Source organism: Ceratotherium simum, chromosome 18 (assembly GCF_057802395.1).
Source record: "Ceratotherium simum simum isolate JZ-2026a chromosome 18, ASM5780239v1, whole genome shotgun sequence".
Classification (NCBI taxonomy): domain Eukaryota; kingdom Metazoa; phylum Chordata; class Mammalia; order Perissodactyla; family Rhinocerotidae; genus Ceratotherium; species Ceratotherium simum.
The window spans coordinates 39,531,591-39,543,631 of NC_141917.1; positions in this window are offsets into that span (position 1 = coordinate 39,531,591).

Consider the following 12,041-nt stretch of genomic DNA (forward strand, 5'->3'; position numbering starts at 1 on the left):
GCGAACTGTGTTAGAATAAAATTATAAGATGGAAGGATAACTCATATGACATTTGATTCAGTTTGAAAAGTTCAAAGACTTTAAATCGTTACAACTAAGAACCAATTTATATTTGTCCCCCAGCACTAAAAGATAATTTTAAATGGAAGAATATCTTCATTTTAAGAAAAATGTTAGAGGTATTTCCAAAGCCCCAAATGACTTGAGGTTAATAAGACCTTTAAGAGCATGCATCAAAAAACATTTGCTCTCAATTTCTCTTTCTCTCTCTCTCTCTCTTTTTGATGTTATTTTTTCCTAAAACTTTATTCAATCATCTAAAAAATAATAATACTTTGAGAAAAATTTAAATAATGTGAAATGACTATTTTCAAAATGATTGTTTAAATGCATTCTTAATGACTGTAGAAACATTCTGCTTTTGCCCATGGAACTTGTAGTCTACTAATAGTTATAACTGTCCAGTTAATTTTGTACTGGAATAATATTTTTTAAATGCTGTTTTACATGTTCTCCTTCACATTTTTTCTCATTTTATTCCTTTTTTTTTTAATTTTTTGTTTATTGCAGTAACATTGGTTTATAACATTGTAAAAATTTCAGGTGTACATCATTGTACTTCTATTTCTGCATAGATTACATCATGTTCACCACCAAAATACTAATTACAACCCATCACCACACACATGTACCCAATTATCCCTTTCACCCTCCTCCCTCCCCCCTTCCCCTCTGGTAACCACCAATCCAATCTCTGTCCCTATGTGTTTGTTTATTGTTGTTATTATCTACTACTTAATGAAGGAAATCATATGGTATTTGACCTTCTCCTTCTGACTTATTTCACTTTGCATTATACCCTCAATGTCCATCCATGTTGTCACAAATGGCTGGATTTCATTGTTTCTTATGGCTGAGTAGTATTCCATTGTGTATATATACCACATCTTCTTTATCCATTCATCCCTTGATGGGCACTTAGGTTGCTTCTAAGTCTTGGCTATTGTGAATAATGCTGCAATGAACACAGGGGTGCATGTACCTTTACAAATTGGTGTTTTCAAGTTCTTTGGATAAATACCCAACAGTGGAATAGCTGGATCATATGGTAGTTCTATCCTTGATTTTTTGAGGAATCTCCATACTGTTTTCCATAGTGGCTGCACCAGTTTGCACTCCCACCAGCAGTGTATGAGAGTTCCCTTCTCTCCACATCCTCTCCAACACATGTTGTTTCCTGTCTTGTTAATTATAGCCATTCTGACAGGCGTGAGGTGATATCTCATTGTAGACACAAAGAAATGGAAAGATATTCCGTGCTCTTGGATAGGAAGAATTAACATAGTTAAGATGTCCGTACTTCCTAAAGCAATCCATAGATTCAATGCAATCCCTATCAAAGTTCCAACAACATTTTTCACAGGAATAGAACAAAGAATCCTAAAATTTATATGGAACAACAAAAGACCCCGAATAGCTAAAGGAATCCTGAGAAAAAAGAACAAAGCTGGAGGTATCACACTCCCTGATTTCAAAATATACTACAAAGCTATAGTAACAAAAACAGCATGGTACTGGCACAAAAACAGACACACAGATCAATGGAATAGAATCGAAAGCCCAGAAATAAACCCACACATCTATGGACAGCTAATCTTTGACAAAGGAGCCAAGAACATACAATGGGGAAAAGAAAGTCTCTTCAACAAATGGTGTTGGGAAAACTGGATAGCCATATGCAAAAAAATGAAAGTAGACCCTTACCTTATACCATACACAAAAATTAACTCCAAATGGATTAAAAACTTGAATGTAAGACCTGAAACTGTGAAACTTCTAGAAGAAAACATAGGCAGTACGCTCTTCGACATCGGTCTTAGCAACATCTTTTCAAACACCACGTCTGACCGAGCAAGAGAAACAATAGAAAAAATAAACAAATGGGACTACATCAAACTAAAAAGCTTCCGCACAGCAAAGGATACCATCAACAAAACGAAAAGACAACCTAACAACTGGGAGAAGATATTTGCAAACCATACTTCTGATAAGGGCTTAATCTCCCAAATATATAAAGAACTCATGCATCTCACCAACAAAAAAACTACCAACCCAATTAGAAAATGGGCAAAAGACCTGAACAGACATTTCTCCAAAGAAGATGTACAGATGGCCAACAGACACATGAAAAGATGTTCAAAATCACTATCAGGGAAATGCAAATCTCATTTTATTCCTTTAGACCAAAAGCCAATGTTTAGCAGAACTCTGCATTTAACATGGCAACTGAAGAGTAGAGGAGAAGCGACAGAAGGGGGTTCCTATACAGATGGGTCTGAAATAGTGCTGGAGCTCTTCGTAGCTTGGGGTGTCATTGTGGAATGCTGAGGTTCTTGTATGCGCCAGAACGACAAGGAAGTTAGGGGGAATTTCCGCCAAGTTCATCAGGAGGAGCACCATGGAGAGGGGTGAGGCCTCATTACCTAGTTGAACAAATGAGACTTCTGCTGGCCTGACAATATCAGGAGTGCCAGGAAAAGCCAAGGCAAGAAACAAGGACACAAGTGGAGTGAATGGGTCTCAGTCATACTCAGATAATGTACTAGACGGTAACCCAGCTGAGGACAGTTAGATAGTGGGTACAGTGTAGACCAAAGAACAGCACAAAAGGAGCAGTTCACTTCCTTCACCAGGAGGCGTGTAAGCTACATGCAGCATTGAATGATCTCAAGGGAAAAGGAAACAGGTGTCCAAGAAGACATCCTGAAGAAATTGAGTTAACTTTGAGTTCACTGGAAAGAAAATATTTTGAATTAGAAAGTACTATATTGGTTTTTTAAACGTCAGGCTTCGGTTGTATGTTGTGTATATATCTGCATGTATCTGTGCTTCTGATACACTCTGGGAAGGTAAACAGGTGCAAAATTTCTGGAGAAAAATTAATAATATCCATCAAAATTCAAAATACGTATATGTAGCAATCTCACAGCTGTGCCTTTAACTAATATATATACTCAGAAATTCACCGATTTATATTTACAAGGAATTTTATTGAATCATAGCTTGTAATACCAACACTACAAATAACTGAGAACTGATTTAATTAAGCCTGCTACATCCATGAAAACCATATTGCCGTTGTATTTAACAGACAGTGACAACTCAATATGCATGGATAAATAATCAAGCAAGAAACAAAAAACACGTGGTTATGGTGAAGTACAGAAAAATATGTATCCTAAATTTCTCTTTGTGTAATTCTTTTAAATGGAGCATATAAGTGGGTACATACATGTAATTATATGCATTTTTTTACATTAGGAATTACATGAAATTGACGTTTGGGGTGATAGGAGATTTTTATCTTTCATCTATTTAAAATACTTGATTATTCTAATCTTAACTATGTACTACATTTATTTAACATTTTTAATTTCTTTATTCTGAAAAAATTCAGACACACAAAATAGAATAATAAACCGAACCCCTTCAACTCAGGTTAAAAAATCGTCAGAATTTGTCAGTTGCATCTGAGTCTCTCTGGTCACATCTGCCACTTTTTTTTCCACCCATCACCTATTATTGGGGCAGAATGGTAATACAACATATTTTACTTTTCTTCCTTTTCTTTTAATGTATTTTTTAAAGTAGTTGAGCCTACAGAAATAGATTGTCACTGACATGAAGGATCGATTACGGGGGGACAATAATGAAAGCAGGGATCCATAGGCGAACCCTGCAGAGGTCTATACAAAAGCTATGACATTAGAGGTCATTTTGTTGGGCTACATTCCTTTCTAACCCCTCTAATAATCCTTTTGATTCCTCCATTCTTTCAAAAAATTCCATTCTTATCTCACCAAGTCATTAAGGAAAAAAAAACCTAAACTAACTATAAAATATTTTTCGACTTGTTATATTTAACAAGATTGCTGTTTTTAACAATTTCTATAGAAATTGTATTAAGTCACAGAATCAGAAATTTCCAAAGGAAAAATAACGCACTTTACCAAGCCTCCTATTTTTACTTTAAAGAAAAGAAGTCTTGCTTATGTGAGAGTTCGTTTTCTCGTGTCTAAATCAAAGCTTGTTATTTTTTAAAGACGTAAAAGACAAAACAGGCAGCACAAGGAAGGCTATCAGGATACTCTGTTGCAATTGCCCCCTGGATCTGAAACATTGTGTGTTGAACGATTCAGAGAATTCTCCAGGCTTTTCTTGCCATCATAGCATAAAGGTTAAACTAGATATAAATACAGTTATGGATACCAATATAGCTACAGATACAGATATAGGTATTGTATAAGTTTTCTAGGGCTGCCATAACAAATCAGCTAAATTTTAAGACCCGTATGCACAGTGATTATGGATATTTATGCTCTTTCTTATGCTTATCCCTTAATAAACACTGGCTGAATAAATGAATAAACAGCTGACCTACTCGTAAGAAAAACTTAGTAATAGCGAAGCTATTTTTCTGTAATGTCTAGATTATGTGTGGCTTATTTACTAACTTAATTTACATATTTAAGATAAATATTTAGCAGCTACTCTTTATGTAAACTAAATAATATCTTGTAGTCTTATGGTGGTTTAACCATTCTAGTTATCAGTGGAGTCCATAAATTGCACAAGTATATCCTCTTTTTGACTTCTCAGTCAGAAAATAGATACACAATCAAAAACAGACATAAATGTTATTGTTGATTTTAAAAGGGGCAAGTTTTTTTTTAATTTATTGTTTGCAAAAAATGATAATAAAGCAATTCTTTGAGGCAAACATTACAGATAAACCACAATTTAAAGAAAATATTATATTAAAAAAATTTATTGGACAATTGTATATATGGGTACAGACAAACAAAATTCTACAGCAAACACAGTAACATTTTCCTTAATGAAACACTTAGTTATAGATGTATTGTAATTCTAAATCGATAATCTCATATATTAAATATAGAATGACAATATTAAATTAATAACACTAACATATAGGTACATGACTCTCCAATTTGGTAGAAAGGCATTCAAATTGTTTAAGATACAATATGTTATATATTAAATATATTAAATGTTTGTATGTATGTCTATATAACTGATCCCACATTTCCTGAGTTCTACGAATCCCATGTTCCAGTGGAGAGCATTTCCTCTCCTATGAATGTTTTCTGGGCAATAGGATCACATCAGCAGTTGAACTTGACAAAATCCATGTGTTGGCCAATGAAAGAGGGATGAGGCAGACCTGTCAAAGAGGCATAAACAAAATCCCACATCAGAGATGAGCTTGCAATTACACTTCAGTAAAGTCAGAAAAACAGGGACAGCAGGCTGATTTTGAAAAAAGCCATTCTTTCTTTGTAAAAAGTAAATAATCTTTCAAATGGGATTTGAAAACAATTGTTTTACATCAAACTATAAGTCACAAACACTGCCTCTCGCCAATAGCTCACTCAAGAAATTTGTTTCTTCTTCACAATGTTGATTAACTAAAGCAATAACACCCATACTTCACAAAAATAAAACTGTAAAGTGATGAAGTACTTCTTTATAAGCATGTCTCTGAAATATTTTGTATACCATAAAGAAATTTTCAAAAACCTATACTTATTATCTTCTCTAAGGAAGTTTATTTAAATACCCATGTCGGATAATGAAACATGCATATTTCAGGTCAATAAAAGAGCAAATTTGCTTCAGCAAATGGGTTTGTAACACCTAGAACTGGAGCTTTTCCCTTATAAGTCTACTTCGTTAATGCAAATAGTAACTATACGATTTATTTGACATATTTATGTATATTTATCAGTCCAGACATAATTACAGAATGTGAAATAACCTGTATGCCATAAGGAAATTATTTCTTACTGCTGGATAGTACATTCGGCTATGGTGACCAATCATGCCAATTTGCCTGTGACTGAGGGGTTTCCCTGGATGTAGGACTTTCAGGGCTAAAACCAGGAGAGCCCCAGGAAAACTGAGATGGCTGGTCACTCAATGGCAACATGTAGGGGATTTTATCATAAGAAAGGAAAACAAAGCCAACCAACAGCCAAGAACAGCAGCATGGGTAACAAAAATCATGTCCCAGAATCAGTACTCGTTCAGTCTTAACTTTGTCTTGCTAAAGAAAATCTTTGGATGGAAGAAAACTATGAGGTTGTCTCTTGCTAGGATGTTGACCATTCTCACCAAAGATACCAATGTTCACTTTGGTCTCCGAGACCAATATATTACCAATGTGACAGCAATAAAATAAAAAAATAAAATAGATAAAAAAAGAATTTATTGAATCTTGTGAATCTGTCCTATTCTCCACATTTTCTACTACCATTGCTTTTATATTTTCATTATTGCTCACCTACACCTTTGAAATTGCCCCGTGCTTTACTTTTTTACCTTCCAATTCATCTACATTGCAGCCAGAATGATTCTTAAATTAATTTAAGCAAATCTGGTAATGTTATTATCACATCTAACATTATCACGTTTTCCCTAATTCATCCAAGACTGCATATAGGGTGACAAATAGTAACCATATTTTATTTATTTGGCTATTTTTTAAAAATAACATGAATGCCTTAGCTAACCTAAATTTCTACACAGTCATCAACAATTGAACTGTTGTAATCCTAGGTGTTCCACCTTTTTGTGTTACCTATTTGGGCTATGGAGACAACTGAGATTGTATGTATCAATGGGCACCACTGACATTTGGAACAGGACACTTATTAATTGTGCTCTTTTCACAAGTGGAAATCCTAGGTCTGGAACATTAAGTTGTAGTAGCATCTCTAGTTACTAAAACAAACAAAAATACCCCAAAATATTTCCAAACACTCTCTGAGTGGAGAGTAATGCCAACAACTGAGAAATACTGAATAGAATTAATCATTATCAAAATATTTGAAGTCTTGTTGGTAAAACTGCCCTTCCATCATCCTCGATTGCTGACCAGACTAATTTTTTAAAAATTGTGCTGTATCTTTATTGTACATGGATTATTATGAAATATATATAAAATACAGAGATTTTGTAAATGTATATGTATATATATGTATATGCATATGTATATGTATTTTATACTTAATGTAATATGTTTTACATATTTATATACAATATGTTTTATACATTTATATACTTACATGTAAATGCTTCTAGAAACAATATAAGTTAATTTTTTTGAAATTTAGTAATGTATCTAGATGGAAGAATTTTTCTGCATCATGCTATTTTTCATTGAACAATTTATTTTCAACATTTATCCATTTGGATACATGTAGATATAGTTCATTTTAACTATTGGATAATATTGTATTGCATAAATATAACACAGTTTATCCATTCCTCTATAGCAGGACACATAGGTTATTCTCTGGTGGTGGTTTGTGCTGTTGCCATTTCAACGAATAATATTATGTATATCTCTTTGGGCACACATGGGAAAATATCTCAGGGTTAAATTTTTTGTTGTTGTTGCTGAGGAAGATTTGCCCTGAGCTAACATCTGTTGCCAATCTTCTTCTTTTTTTTTTTTCATGTGAACTGCCACCACAGCATGGCCACTGACAGACGAGTAGTGTGGTTCCATGCCCGGGGACCGAACACGGGCCACCAAAGCTGAGCGCAATGAACTTTAACCACTAGACCAATGGGGCTGGCCCAAATATTTGTTTTTTGGTTAGGAAGGTTAGCCTTGAGCTAACATCCAATGCCAATCCTCCTCTTTTTGCTGAGGAAGACTGGCCCTGGGCTGACCTCCATGCCCATCCTCCTCTATTTTATATGGGACGCTGCCACAGCATGGCTTGACAAGTGGTGCCTCAGCCTGCACCTGGGATCCACACCTGTGAACCCCAGGCCACAGAAGTGGAGCATGCACACTTAACCACTACACCACTGGGCCGGCCTCCCAAATATTTTTAATTAAATATTTTTGACATAACTACAGATTTAAATGCAGTTGTAAAAAATAATGTAGGGCCGGCCCTGTGGCTTGGTGGTTAAGCGAGCGCGCTCCACTGCTGGCGACCCGGGTTCGGATCCCGGGCTCGCACCGACGCGCTGCTTCTCCCGCCATGCTGAGGCCGCGTCCCACATACAGCAACTAGAAGGATGTGCAGCTATGACACACAACTATCTACTGGGGCTTTGGGGAAAAATAAATAAATAAAATCTAAAAAAAAAAAAAAAAAAAAAAAGTAGAAAGATCCTAAGTACCCTTTACTCAGTTCCCCCCGATGGTAATATCTTGTGAAATTTTATTACAACATCACATCCAGGAACATTGACATGGATACATTGGTACAGTCAAGACAGACAATATTTCCATCACCACAAAGATCCCTTGCGTTGCCAGGCTACACCGACTTCACTCTTACCCACACTGCCCTTAACATCTGGTAACCACTATGAAGTTCTACGGAAATGTCCATTTCTATAATTTTGTCATTTCAATAATGTGATATAAATAGAATCATACAGTATGTGAACTTTTGGGATTGGCTTCTTTTCACTCAGCATGATTCTCTGGAGATTCATCCAGGTTGTGATGTGTATTTATAGTTCATTCCTTTTTTTTTTTGATGAGTAGTGTTTCATGGTATGTGTGCACCACAGTTTAACTAGTCACTTATCTAAGGACATCTGGGTTTTTTCCAGCTTTTGACTATTATGAACAAAGCTGCTATCAACATTTATGTACAGCTTTTTGTGTGACCATAAGCTTTCATTTCTCTAGGATAAAGGCTCGGGAGTACAATAGGTGTGCCATATAGTAGTTGCATGCTCAATTTTTTTTAAGAAACTTCAAAATTGTCTTCCAGGAGGCTGTACAATTTTACAATCCCACCAATAATGTATAAATGATACAGGTTCTTCACAGCCTTTTCAGGGTTTAGTGTTGTCACTATTTTTTTATTGTAGCCATTCTGATAGGTGTATAGTGTTATCTCATGTGGTTTTAATTTGCATTACCCTAAAAGCTAGCATTAAAGACCTTTTGATATGCTTATTTACCATCTGTATATCCTAATATATCCCATAAAGTAGCCCCCTTTATCTGTGGGGGATTCTTTCTAAGACCCACACTGGATGCCTGAAACTGCAGATTAGTACTGAACTCTATATATACTATGTTTTTTGCTATACATACATACCTATGATAAAGTTTAATTTATAAATTAGGCACAGTAAGAGATTAACAACAATAATAAAATAGAACAATTATAACAATATACTGTAATGAAAGTTATGTGAATGTAGTCTCGCTCTTTCTCTCTCAAAATACCTTATTGTTCTGTACTCACCCTTCTTCTCCTTGTGATGATGTGAGATGATACAATGCCTACGTGGAGAGATGAAGTGAGGTGAATATGTAGGCATTGTGGTAAAGTCCTGGGCAGGATGGAGTGGGATGGAGTGAGATTTCATCATGCTACTCACAATGGCACACAATTAAAACTTATGAATTGTTTATTTCTGGAATTTTCCATTTAATATTTTTGGACTGTGGTTGACTGCAGGAAACTAAAACTACTAAAAGGAAAACTTCGGATAAGGGGGGGCTACTGTGCTCTTATTTAACATAGTGTTGGAAGTTTTATAAGGCAGAAAAGTGAAATAAAAAGTATGCAGTTTGGAAAGGTAGAAATAAAATTGTCCCAATTTTCAAAACATACAAATTCTATGTAGAAAATCCTAAGGAATCTCAGAAAAAAACTCCTAGGATTAAGTAAATTCAGCAAGTTTGGAGGATACAAGTTAAATATATAAAAATCAATTTTTTTATATACTAGCAGTGAGTACTGACAAAAAAATACAATATCATTTACAATCACTCAAAAATATGAAATATTTGAGTGTAAATTTAAGCAAGTGTGTACAAGACTTGTATGCTAAAACTACAAAATGCTAATGAAAGTAATCAAAGATCCAAATAAATGGAGACACATTGTATTCATGGATTGGAAGGCAACATAATAAAGTTGTCAGTTCTCCCCAAACTGATCTATAGATTTCATGCAATTCCTCTCAAAATTCCATGAAGGGTTTTTTGTAAATATAGTTAGGTTATTCTAAAATTTATATAAAATTGAAAAGGAATTAGAATAGAAAAATTATTTTGGAAAGAAAAATGGAGTTGAAGGAATCAGTCTCCCCAATTTCGAGACTTATAGCTACAATAATCCAGTTTCTGGTATTCATGGAGGGGTAGACACATAGATCGCTGGAACAGAATAAAGAACCTAGAACTAGAACCAGATAAATATGCCCAAATGATATTTTGACAAAGCTATAAAAGCAATTCAACTAATAATTCTGGGCAATTGGGACCTCCATAGGTTAAACAAACAAGCAAATGAACTTTGACCACATCTCACAACTTATAAAAATTAGCTCAAAATAAATCACTGACTTACATGTAAAACAAAACTATAACACTTTTAGAAAAAAATAGGAAAAAAATTTAGGATCTAGAACAAGGCAAATAGTTCTTAGACTCTACACCAAAAGCATAATTCATAAAAAGAAAAATTGATAGGGGTCAGCCCAGTGGAGTAGTGGTTAAGTTCACATGTTCTGCTTCTGTGGCCCAGGGTTCACAGGTTCAGATCATCGGCATGGATCTATGCACTGCTCATCAAGCCATGCTGTGGCAGGTGTCCCACATATGAAATCGAAGAAGATGGGCACAGATGTTAACTTGGGCCAATCTTCCTCAGCAAAAAAATAGAGGAAGATTGGCAATGGATGTTAGCTCAGGGCTAATCTTCCTCACCAAAAAAACAAAGAAGAAAAATTGATAAATTGGATTTTATCAGAATTAAAAACTTCTCTTCTATAAAAGATCCTACTAATAAGATGAAAAGACAAGCTACAGACAAGGAAAAAATATTTGCAAACTACATGTACAACATAGAACTGAGTATTTAGAGCATTTAAAGAACTCCCAAACTCAACAGTAAAATAAAAAACAACCCAATTAGAAACTGGACAAAAAACATGAAGAGACATTTCAGTATATACAGTTGTCCCCCCATATCTGCAGTTTCACTTTTGGCAGTTTCAATTACATGGAAAATCCCAGAAATAAACAATTCATAAGTTTTACATTGCATGCTATTCCAAGTAGCATGATAACATCTCACACTGTCCTGCTCAATCCCACCTGGGACACTATGTCACAATGCCTACATCATTCAACTCACTTCATCTCATCAGGTAGGGATCGTATTATCTCACATCATCACAAGAAGAAGGGTGAGTACAGAACAACAAGGTATTTTGACAGAGAAAGAGAAAGATCATATTTACATAACTTTTCTTACAGTATATTGTTATAATTGTTCCATTTTATTATTAGTTATCGTTAATCTCTTACTGTGTCTAACGTAAATTAAACTTTATCATAGGTATGTATTTATAGGAAAAAATAGTATATATAAGTTTCAGTACTATCCACAGTTTCAGGTATCCACTGGGGGTCTTGGAATGTATCCCCTGTGGATAAGGGAGGACTACTGTAGTGGGAAGAGACTTCTTTGTCTTGCCCTATCTCAGGGAGAAAACATTCAGTCTTTCACCATTAAGTATAATGTTAGCTGTAGGCTTTGTAGATGTTTTCTATCAAGTTGAGAAAGTTCTTATTTTGAGAACTTTTTGAGAAAGATATTCTTATTTTTCTAAGTATTCTTTGTTGTAAATTGGTGTTGAATTTTGTAAATGATTATATTGATAGGCATTTCCATATTGAACAGGTTTGCATCCCTGGAATAGAGTTCACCTGGTCATAGTATATAATTCTTTTTATATATTGCTGAATTTTATTTGCTAATATTTTGCTAAGGATTTTGCACCTATATTCATGAGGGATATTTGTCTGTTATGTTTTATACTACCTTAGTCTGAGTTAGGAATCAGAGTAATTCTGGTCTCATAAAATAATTTAGGAAGTGCCTCATTTTTTTTTTTTTTTCTATTTTCTGGAAGAGATTCTGTGGAACTGGTCTTAACCCTTTAAACATTTGGTAGAATTT